The 12,382-nt window shown below is 39.4% G+C and overlaps 1 long non-coding RNA gene across 1 annotated transcript; it reads right to left on the reverse strand.

The window, feature by feature from the left end:
* Positions 1 to 10,545: 10,545 nt before the first annotated feature.
* On the reverse strand, positions 10,546 to 12,259 carry LOC105507468. Its single transcript, XR_001001106.1, has 2 exons — positions 11,800 to 12,259; positions 10,546 to 10,866 (listed from the first exon to the last, which is right to left on the reverse strand). It is a non-coding gene; the product is annotated as an uncharacterized LOC105507468 (long non-coding RNA).
* Between the last annotated feature and the right edge of the window lie 123 nt (positions 12,260 to 12,382).

Genomic DNA, 12,382 nt, shown 5'->3' on the forward strand with positions numbered 1-12,382 from the left:
ACAGGGTTTCACCATGTTAACTAGGCTGATCTCCATCTCCTGACCTCAAGCAATCCACCCACCTCGGCCTCCCAAAGTGCTGAGATTACAGGTATGAGCCACCGCACCCGGCCTTCTGCAACATATTAATGATAGAACATGAAAGATAAAAAGCTGTTAGTTCAAGAATTTTTCCTTCAGTTACTAAATGTTTATGGTGTAAGTTAAAAATATGATCAGAGATGTTAAGTATGTCAATAGTGTGTTGTTAAGACCTAATTCTATAAATAAGTATGATTAGAGATATTATTATTATTATTATCCTCATTGTTAATGATAAAAAAGTTAAGGTACAAAGTTAAGTCATCTGTTCAAAGCCATGCAAAGCTGATTCAGTTGCAGGCAGTGTACTTTTGCTCTACAGGCTTTTATAGTTTCAGGGGAGAAAATTTAAGTAGCTATTAAAATCTAACTTTCAATAAGTTGAGAAAAGCTTTTACTGAAGTTAAAATCAGATACCATTGAAAGTATTTTATCTGTAGATTTTAAGCACAATATTCATTTTTGTATTTTTGTCTCCTTTAATCATATATCTAATATCATATCCATTTGTAGAAAAGGGAAAGGGAAATTTTTTTCAAAAAAATTAAAAGCCAAAATGTAAATTAATATAATCTAAAGTCAAGACGAAGGCACTCAGTCGTCTTCTGCTTTGGGGTATTTGTGGATTTTCTACAGTGTTATATTCTACTTATCCATGTTTTAAAGATACGAAGTTGTGATATCTTCCTACTATCAGGCTACACAGACTGTTATCAGACAACTGAAAAAGCATCCTTTCTGTCAATCTTATAATGTTTGTGCTTGTTAATTAGTCTCTTTCTGACTTTTCATGAAAGAACAATCATTCTAAGAGTAATTTTCAAGTCATACCAAACAAACAAACAAAAAGTTTGCTTTTAAGACTCAGGTTAGGCCCATCAGTGTCAAGTAAGAGGAAGAAAGGTTCTAAAACCTCTTTCCACAGGGTCCAAAATAGAACATCAATAAAGCAAATAAAAATGACACAGATTCACAGAAAATAGCAACAGTTATTTTAAAAACAGGTTGGCTATGACACACATAGCTATTAACCATAACAATAGTTAGAAAGTTGCAACATAACACCATAACTCAAATTCGGCCCTAAAACCACATATGCTCCTATAAATATCTAATTTTTGCTTAAATTTAGAATGAATTTATGTTTTGTTTTTATATATGAAAACATTCACAAAGTATTTTGAACGTTTTAGTAATACTTAGTACAGATTGTAGTCATAAAAATTCCTTTCGACACTACGGTTCATATATACGCTATTGTTCAGATTATAATAAATTAGATGAACTAATCCATCTTCAGTTTTAATGTTTGGGAAAGCATTTCAGCAGAGCTCATGATTAGCAGCACCTAATCAAATTTAGGAGTATACCTAAATTTCCCTAAAAAAGAAGCTTAAATTACTCAGCATAGAATGTCAGTAAGACCCTTCTGTTAACTGCCCAAACCTTGATCTTTTATGGTTCTCACTCAGTAAATCACATACCTATTATGCAGAACACTAAGGTTTGAATTTAGAGATCTGTGAGAAAGGAAAATAAATTAATTGCCTTTTATAATATCTTTGTTTAGTCCTCCAAAAAATTTCCTTCTAACAGTGTTAGATCTGTATTACAATCAGAAAGAAGCACAGTAGTAATTTTAGAAAGGGGGCCAAGAGGAAATTTCATAAGCAAAAAGGAGGGGCCATAAGAGAACTGTACATCTTCATTCCACTCTAAGGCAAAACGGTCTTTTTTTAATTCTATTCTTCAATTAGAGAAAATCACCATCAATCAGGGATACAAATTAATGTCTCAGACAGGAAATAAATGACACTCAAGACTACGCCATAGGCTGGGCACGGTGGCTCATGCCTGCAATCCCAGAACTTTGGGAGGCTGAGGCAGGCGGATCATTTGAGGTCAGGAGTTCAAGACCAGCGTGGCTAAAATGGTGAGACCCCCATCTCTACCAAAAATACAAAAATTAGCTGGGTGTAATGGCGCATGCCTGTAATCCCAGCTACTCGGGAGCCTGAGGCAGGAGAATCGTTTGAACCTGGGAGACAGAGGCTGTAGTGAGCCAAGACAGTGCCACTGCATTCTAGCATGGGCTACAGACTAAGACTCCGTCTCAAAAAGAAAAAAAAAAATAAGCCATAGATAAAGGAAAATAACAATTATTATTCAGAGTTTTTTTGTTGTTTTTTTTTTTTTGAGACAGAGTTTCACTATTGTTGCCCAGGCTGGAGTGCAATGGCACAATCTCAGCTCACCACAACCTCTGCCTCCCGGGTTCAAGCAATTCTCCTGCCTCAGCCTCCTGAGTAGCTAGGATTACAGGCATGCGCCACCATGCCCAGCTAATTTTGTATTTTTAGTAGAGATGGGGTTTCTCCATGTTGGTCAGGCTGGTCTCAAACTCCTGACCTCAGATGATTCGCTGTCTCGGCCTCCCACAGAGCTGGGATTGTAGGCATGAGCCACTGTGCCCGGCCTATTTGGGATTTTGAGAGACTGAAAATATGAGGGAAACCTGGTAAAGTGGATAGACCATAGCCTAATTATAAAACATCTCTGTGTGCTACAATTACATATTAATCTTCATTCAATTATGCAGATAGCTACAGAATATTATTATTTTATAGTACACACATGCATACATCCTTAGCATATCCTTTGCAGGTATAAAAAAGTTATGATAATATAATCCTTAAAGGGCAAGCACCTGGTAGTATAATAAGTTCTTGAAAAATATCGTGTCTAAAAACACATACCTTATGATTATTCAACCTAGTGCCTGCCACAAATATGGAGAAATATTTGATTCATTACAGTATATAGTGTACAGCCTAAGCAGTAGGCTAACGACAAGCAGACAATGATCTTCCCTTGACCTGATACCTCCTTTAATTACTACTGTCTTTCCCTTCACTTCCATTTTTTAATGTAATCTACACCATTAGTTCCCAAATGCTACTTCCATATTAATGCCTGTCCATGATTATGCTTGGTCAGTTTGTTGCAAAAGGAGAACATTTTAAAAAGTGTTGTCAATAAGGCAATTATATTTAATTAAAGTCAGATATTTAATCTTACATTCTTCCTCCATATTGGGAATAATCACTTGTAGGTTCTTGGGTTTGTCTTTTATTGACTTGCTCTCTTGGTAAAATGCAACATAAAATTTGCCATCTTAACATTAAATACATTCAGTTCATTAAACACATTTACATTTTTGTGCAACCATCACTACTATCCATCTCTAGAATTATTTTCATCTTGCAAAACTGAAACTGCACCCATTAAACAATAACTCTACATTCCCTCTTCCCCCCAGCCTCTAGCAACCACCATTCTACTTTCTGTCTCTGTGAATTTGACTATTCTAAGTACATACCTCACATAAGTGAGGTAATAATAATGCTGCTATGGAGATTTGTGTATAAATATCTCTTCAAGATCCTGCTTTCAATTCTTTAAGATATATACCCAGAAGTAGAATTACTGAATCATATGGTAACCCTACTTTGAATTTTTTGAGGAATCACCATAGCAGCTGCACCATTTCACATTCCCACCAACAGTGCCCAAGAGTTTCAATTTCCCTACATCTTTGCTAACACCTGTTGTTTTCTGTCTTTTTTTCACAATAGCTATCCTTATGAATGCGAGGAGATACCTCACTATGGTTTTGATTTGCATTTCCCTAATGTTTAGTGATGTTGAAGTGTTGCTTTAAATTTAACAAATTTATTGGTTATTGATATCTGAAAATCTGAAAATCACCAGTGTACTCTCTATGTCCTCTTCTCATCTAAAAATTATCCCATCAATTCACTGCAGTCTGGCTTTAGCCGTCAATCTTCTCCTGACTGCTCTCACCAGAATTAACAAATTAACTTGTAATTGCCAAACAGAATGGACCTTCTTCAGTCCTTATATAATTAGTGAAAAGTGCAGAGTCTCTGGGGCCAAACCTAAAGTCCTGCTTCCTTCAGCAGAGTAGGATCTCAATAAATGTAATTCCTGCTCCTGGACTTCCCTAAGGGAAATCTCATCCCTTCCCATCTTTTCATTCTCTACCCTATGCAATGATTCCCAAACCTCTAGTACTCAAACATGTCAGTAGAGCATTAATACTGTGCAAGGCACTCTGCAATGGATATATGGATAAATTAACTATGGTTTCGGCTCTCCAGGATCATGTCGTTTAGTAAGATAAATAGTTGTACAATACAGTGTCACAGGTGCTATGAAGGAACACGCCGGGAGCACAAAGAAAGGAATAATGATTCCCATATGACCTGGAGTGGACAGGAAACATATTATAGAGGAGAAACTTGAAGTGAATGAATATTGGTCTTACCAGGTAGCAGAGGGGAGACAGTTATCACCATATGTATCAATTCTTAAAATTAACAGAAGAGAATATTTGAGGTAGGAAACCTCAGAGCATCCTTTTAGTGGACCAGGTGAGGGCTGGTTAAGGCCTGAACTAAGACAGTAGCGGTGGAAAAGAAGAAAAGGGATACCACACAAGAAACATGATGGTATGAAACTGATGGGACTTCATCACCAATTAGATCTGGAGAACAAGGGAAAAGAGTTTAGGCTGACTTAGTAGGTTCTGTCTTGGATAAATAGACAGTGGTACCATGCACTAAGATTGGAAATAAAGGAAGAGGAACAGGTTACAAGGAAAAGATGAGTTCAATTAGGGACACTCTGAATTTGTGGTCTTCCTGTGGGACATTCAGGTGCTTACAGGAAGAGATCAAAGATAGAGAGGCAGATCTGTAAGACAGACATCCAAGTCCTATGTAGCAGATGCATTAGGTGCCCTGCCAGTATCCCTCTATACTCACCATTCCCATGCATGCCCTTTCAGGGGCTTCCAACAGCAAGCATTTGGGAGTCTTTGCCTGAGGGCTCCCGCCAGAACCCACTGGGTGGGCCTGTCAACTCTGAGACTAATAGCGATAACAGGGAGCGTCTGCTAATAGATTTCTTTTTGGAGGTGATGAAGATGTTCTGAAATTAGATAGTGGAGATGTAGCATAACTTTGTGAATATACTAAAAACCCAGTCAATTCTACACTTTTAAAAGCTGAATTTTAGTGCTTACTTCCACAGCCCATATATTAAAATTGGAATGATATAGAGAAGACTAGCCTAGCCCCTGTGCAAGGATGACATGCAAATTCGTGAAGTGTTCCATATTAAAATTATTTTAAAAATAAATAAATAAAATAAAAGGTGAATTTTATAGTTTATTTATATCTCCATTTGTAACAATTGTGTGAGAAAAAATACATACACTGTGGCTCAGCCCAAGTGAACTATTTTGTCCACAAATATGCCCAATGTCTTCACATCTGTGTGCCTTTGCTTGCTCTATTGCTTCCACCTAGAATTTCCAATTTATTTTTTCTCCCACTCCTCTCTCCTATGTTTCCTAATCGTATTCTTTCTTCCAGGCCCAGCAAAAATCCTCCTTTTCCATGCATTCAGTCTTCCCCAGGTCAGGGATATATCTTGTACTTCCCTGACATCTTCTAACCCTTTATTTTGTTTCTTGCTTTTTTTTTTTTTTTAACTCTCTTATCCATATTATAGATTTTCAAATAGCTTAGCTAATAAATTTCAGATTCTTGAGAACAGGAGATGTTTTACCTATAGATCCTATCAAATGTCTTGTACATGGTAGCCTCTCAAAAATGTTTAGTGAATCAATACATCAAGAACTATAAAATTTCAAGGGGAGTCTAGGAAAAAAAACCAAGCAACCTAATTAAAATCAATTCGCCTTCAGCTAAATTAGCCATCATCATTTAAAGAACATTAAAGGAAACAGTTTAAAATCTAGGGGAATATGGTCAGAATTCTTTCTGAAAATACTTAAAGTTTTGAAATTTGAGGTGTCATGATAAAAGTACAAATTATACTAAAATGTTCAGGTCATTATATTCTGACTAACTATATTAAAAATAAACAAATATAAATCTATTTAGTGATTTTACCCCCTCTATAGAATACTTCAAGCTGTTAGTACAGAAAATGTCACAGTGATAGCTTCTGGTCACTTGAGGACCTGTGCAGTAAGATCTTCCTTTGATGATGTAAAAAGGAACTCATTCTATGACCATAGAAGTTCCTGTTGCTTTTCTGTTCTTTATTATCTTTCTAAATATCCCTCCATAGAATCAAGCTTAGCAACTTTTCTTTCTCTGTGCTGCCAAATGACAGGAGGAGATACAGAGATGTGAAAAGCTCTAATTCTTTAGCATGAATAACAATATTAATAGTTAACCCTTATTGACCATTGTCTGCATGCCAGGCTTTTTAAAAAGTGTTTTTCATGTATTATCTCATTTAATCCTTACAATAATTCATGGAGGAAGAATTACTGTCATCACGGTTAACTGATGATGAAGAGATTGAAGCACATAGAGGCTAATTTGCCCCTGGTCACACAGCTTGTTAAATGGTGGAATCCTGGTGTATAACAAGGTAGATGACATTATGTGCATAATACATTACATTTATTTATTTATTTCTCACAACAACACTGAGGTAATTATTCCCCCCTCATTTTACATGTAAGGGAATCGATTCTTAGTGAGATTAAGTAGCTCAAAACTACTAAATGGCAGAGCCCAGATTGTACTGTCTTTGAAATCGCATCCCAACCCTTTTCTTCTAACTGGTTCCTCTGGGCTGGTGTAATTTCCACACTCCAGGAAGGGAGTCCCAACTCCTCTGTTTTGGTCAGTCCTGGTAGGATTTTTTTTTTTTTTTCTTTTTGAGACAGGGTCTCCCTCTGTTGCCCAGCCTGGAGCGTAGCGGCACAATCCCAGCTTACTGCAACCTCCACCTCCCCAATTCAAGTGATTCTCCTGCCTCAGCCTCCTGAGTAGCTGGGATTACAGGCGCAGGCCACCATGCCCAGCTAATCTTTGTATTTCTAGTAGAGACGGGGTTTCACCATGTTGGCCAGGCTGGTCTTGAACTCCTAGGCTCAAGACCCCTGGGCTCAAGTGATTCGCCCACCTCCGTTTCCCAAAGTGCTGAGATTCCAGGCATGAGCTGCCACGCCTGGCTGGATAATTAACTTTAATACTCCCTTCCTATTCAGGTCTGTAGCATCTTTGTTCTCTTCCTCCATTGGCTTTTTAAACATGTTATAACCAATTTACAGTATTTTAAGAGTTTGTTTGTTTTTGTTGTTGTTGTTGTTTGAGAGAGAGTCTCACTCTGTCGCCCAGGCTGGAGTGCAGTGGCATGATCTCGGCTCACTGCAACCTCTGCCTCCCGGATTCAAGTGATTCTCCTATCTCAGTATCCTGAGTAGCTGGGACTACAGGAGTGTGCTACCACATCCAGCTAATATGTTTTTGTTTGTTTGTTTGTTTTTGGTTTGGTTTTTTTTTTTTTTTGAGACAGTGTCTCGCTTTTGTTGCCCAGGCCGGAGTGCAATAGCACAATCTCTGCTCACTGCAACCTCTGCCTCCAGGGTGCAAGTGATTCTCCTGTCTCAGCCTTCTGAGTCGCTGGCATTACAGGCACTCGCCACCATGCCCCGCTAATTTTTTGTATTTTTAGTAGAGACAGGATTTCGTCATGTTGGCCAGGCTGGTCTCAAAATCCTGACCTCAGGTGATCCATCCGCCTTGGCCTCCCAAAGTGCTGGGATTACAGGCGTGAGCCACCGTGCCTAGCCCGCATCCAACTAATTTTTCTATAAAAGAGAACTCTAAAAGTAATACTCAGTTGAATAAGATCTAGAATAAAAGCAATAATCCATAACTCAAGGGAATTTAATGTTAATTCGATTTTAAAATCAATGAGCACACTTATGTATTACCTACTCTTTCCTGGAGAAACTTATTTTGCAGTCACAAAGATAGACATTATTGGAAGTGGTTAAAGTAATTGGGTTTTTACTGCAAATTATCTGAATATTCATTTTTGTTTTTGCAACAGGGTCTCGCTCTGTCACCTAGTGGCACAATCTTAGCTCATTGCAACCTCTGCCTCCCGGGTTCAAGCAATCCTCCTGATCCTCCCACCTCAGACTCTAGAGTAGCTGGGATTACAGACGCATGCCACCACGTCTAGCTTTTCTTTTTTTTTTTTTTTTTTTTTGTATTTTTAGTAGTACAGGGTTTGCCATGTTGGCTAGGCTGGTCTCAAACTCCTGACCTCAAGTGATCTGCCCACCTTGGCCTCCCAAAGTGCTGGAATTACAGGCGTGAGCCAACATGTATGGCCTGAATATACACTTTTTTTTTTTTTTTTTTTTTGAGACGGAGTCTCGCTCTGTTGCCCAGGCTGGAGTGCAGTGGCCAGATCTCAGCTCACTGCAAGCTCCGCCTCCCGGGTTTATGCCATTCTCCTGCCTCAGCCTCCCGAGTAGCTGGGACTACAGGCGCCCGCCACCTCGCCCGGCTAGTTTTTTGTATTTTTTAGTAGAGACGGGGTTTCACCGTGTTAGCCAGGATGGTCTCGATCTCCTGACCTCGTGATCCGCCCATCTCGGCCTCCCAAAGTGCTGGGATTACAGGCTTGAGCCACTGCGCCCGGCCTGAATATACACTTTTAAGAACTGCATATGAAATCCTAGGTGAAACATATGCAGTAACCACTCCCTTTAGTTACCAGATTTTCCTAATCTTTTTAGTCAAGCCATCCTTATTACATTTCTCTTTGATTATATACTATGTTGTAAATATATACACATATATATATTTACAGATACCATTCAAGAAACATGATGGTATCAAATTGATGGGACTTGATCACCAATTAGACTTGGAGAACAAGGGAAAGGAGTTTAGGCTGACCAAGTAGTTTGTGTCTTGAATGACTAAATAGATGGTGGCACTATGCACTAAGACTGGAAATACAGGAAATATATATGCAGATATATGAACATAGTAATATAACCAAGTGTAAAATTATATAAAGCTAAATATAAGTGCAAATAAAGGATAGGGAGGAGTTATATGGAATAGAGAAAGTTACATAAAAATGAATGAATGTGCCTGGCCCAGAGCTAGTGTTCAATGAACAATAGATATTATTAATAACCTTTATACCCAAGCAGAAGAATTTGGACGTGGTAAGGTAGGTGATAGGGAACAATTACAGAGTTTATCATGTGGTACTTTAGGACTACTAGCCTAACTACTATCATCAAGACATATTGAAAAAATTCACTGATTTAATCAACATTTATTGAGCACTGTGCTAAATGATGAATAAATAAAAATAACGGCCGGATGCAGTGGCTCATGCCTGTAATCCCAGCACTTTGGGAGACTGAGGCTGGTGGATCACTTGAGGACAGGAGTTGGAGACCAGCCTGGACAACATAGTGAAACTCCGTCTCTACTAATAAATAAATAAATAAAAGATCTGGTCTTCTTCAAGTTCAGAAAAGGGAAGCGCAGATGGGGATCCCAGGAGGATCTGATAAACACTCAATCCACAATAAAATTGCTGAGCCACATGAGAATTATCTCTCAAGGGCTATCAGAACACAGAACAATTATTGATAGCCTTCAAATCAGATAAGACAGTTCCAAGGATGTAACAGTTTGAGCTAGTCTAGGAGACCAACTAAAAGTCTGTTGTGGTAAGCCAGATGTGAGATATGGACTAGGATAATGGCAGTGGAAATTGAGAAAGGACATTTTGAGAACTATATCATCATGTACGTGTCTGCTGATAAAGAAATACAGCCTAAAGCATTTTCTCCCATAACTATTTTACTAACTCTATATTGATACCCAAATGCTTTTTCGAATTTTTCAGCTGTTTCAAGGTCATGGAAAAAGACACAAACACAAAATAATTTTCCAGTGACCACATTCTATAAATTAAAACCAGCTGAAGCTTTAAAATGATGACAATTTCCTCTAGCTGGAAATTGTCATCAATTTCCCTAATGAAAGAATTCACTGATTTAATCAACATTTATTGAGCACTGTGCTAAATGATGAATAAATAAAAATAAGGGTCAGGCACAGTGGCTCATGCCTGTAATCCCAGCACTTTGGGAGACTGCGGCGGGCAGATCATTTTTTCCCCCTGCATTTAGGTTTCTAAATCAGATGCCTCTGTTATCTCAAGTCACAAGAGTGTTGACTTTCTTTGCTTGCACGAGGTAACATATTTGAATGGCTATGTTGTGTGTCGTTAAGTACAAGGAACCCAATAATGCAGGACAGGGTCTGCAACTGCAGCCATAGAAGAGCAATTTTGTAAGCTCATTTTCATAAAACATCACCAAGAAGAAAAATCCTTTCCATTTTGAGCATTCAGATTATATTTTCTCTCAAGGATTAAAACATTTCACATGGTAATACACTTACTTATTAAATCCAATCTTTATCTCTGTAATGCTCTCAGAACAGGAATGGAACACCTTGAGGAAACTGTAGTACATGTTAAGCAAAAAAATTGATACAAAGATAGTTCTTTGATCAAATGTGCTGAAAGAGTTACCCAAAGTGGAGGAGACCGTTTTATTTTTAAAAAGAGAAGTAGAACAGTGGAAATAAAATTAAATATATATATTATATATCTCTATTTTCACACATGCCCACAAATACTTAAATCTCTGTATAACAGCAGTTTGAATTGTCTAGAAAAGTTACTTCTAGGAAGAGTAACTTCTGTCTCTTTAAGTACTAGAGCAGAAAATGGAAGTTAATAGTGAGATAAGACTGGCTGTAAACTGCTCCAATGAGGCCCTGGGAATCTTGCTGAGAGGCAAAATTTGGGGCTGGACTAAAACGTCTGTTGGGAAGTGAAAGGAAGAAAAGGGCAAAGTTAAGCAAGAGAGAGTTCTTTAAAAAGAAGGTAAACTTGAGTAAATCTACTTTCAATTTTAAAGTAAAAGAATAGCTGAATAGGACTCTAATAACAAAAGTATAACAAGACTGAATTAGATACTGCTGGATGTAAGACATTTAGCAACTTCCAATTCCTGAGAATGTTTCAGAAATATTTTATAAAATAGCTTTTTAAATAATCAAGGTTTTACACAATCTTACCTGCCTTATGTTTAATATAAATTATCTTAATATTTTCATTTCTTAACTTTAAATCCAAGGACATCCATTAAGAGTGATGATTTTGTATCGAAAGTAGGGGCTCACTTACGTTTATTTTTCTTTCTGTTCTTGAAAAGTGCCCTCTTGGCTGGGCGTGGTGGCTCACGCCTGTTATCCCAACGCTTTGGAGGGCTGACGCGGGCGGATCTCTTAAGGTCAGGAGACCAGCCTGGGTAACACAGCAAGAGACCCCGTCTCTACAATAACTTAAAAGTTAGTGGGGCGTGGTGGCGCACGCCTGTAGTCCCAGCTGCTTGGGAGGCTGAGGCAGGAGAATCACTTGAGCCCAGCAGTTCCAGGCTGCAGTGAGCTATGATAGTGTCACTGCACTTCAGCCTGAATGACAGAGTAAAACCTTTTCTAGAAAGAAAGAAGAAAGAGAGAAAGGGAAAAAGAAAAAGAGAGAAGAAAGAAAACTGCCCTCTTGATTGTAGTCCCTCTGATTGTTGCAATATATTTAAGTACTTTTGGGATAAAATGTTGACATAAGGAGAATCATGTGGCTTCTGTGACCATGGCTGTCAGCTTCTCAGGCCTTTCTCTCACATAAGACATCGAAAATTTATGCACAGTGTATTTTCCCTTTATGCTGACTCCCACCCCCGCCCCCACTCACCTGACACGGTCACACTTTGTTTTGGAGCAAAACAAATGTTAACATTGTGTTTCCAGACACGTGGAAGCCTAGGTTTGGTGATTCTGGACTGCACTCCACTTTGGTGGTAGGGTCACATTCACGTTTAAAGGCCAACGGGGAGGAAACACCAAGCACCAGGAAAACCCCTGCAGTCACCGGAACGTCGGGCTCGGGACGTGCAGGTTTGGGCGCCAAGCTGCGGTGTCGGCTGCCACCCCGGGGGCAGGCAGCAGGGAGGAGCATGCGGGAGGGCTGTGACATCCCAGGGTGGAAGCCGCTCTCTGCTCTGGACGCCTTAGAAGTCCCCCGTTCCAACTGTCACCTCTGGCCCATTGTCGCCACCGCCTCCCTCAGAGTGCACGGCAGTAGAGGAAAAGACAGTAGCGTCGGCAACAGCGGGACCAAGTACCGCGTGTAACTGACAGAAAGACACGCTCGCATCTCCCGCGGCGCCCCTGCCCCGTGCCCCCGCGCTCACAGAGACGCCCGGAACTCGAAGGTGCGGAGTCAGCCCGACTGTACCCGGCGCTCCCGCCGCCCCTTCGCGGGGCAGAGACAGCCG

The sequence above is a fragment of the Colobus angolensis genome, unplaced genomic scaffold (genome assembly GCF_000951035.1).
Source record: "Colobus angolensis palliatus isolate OR3802 unplaced genomic scaffold, Cang.pa_1.0 Scaffold15, whole genome shotgun sequence".
Taxonomy (NCBI): Eukaryota; Metazoa; Chordata; class Mammalia; order Primates; family Cercopithecidae; genus Colobus; species Colobus angolensis.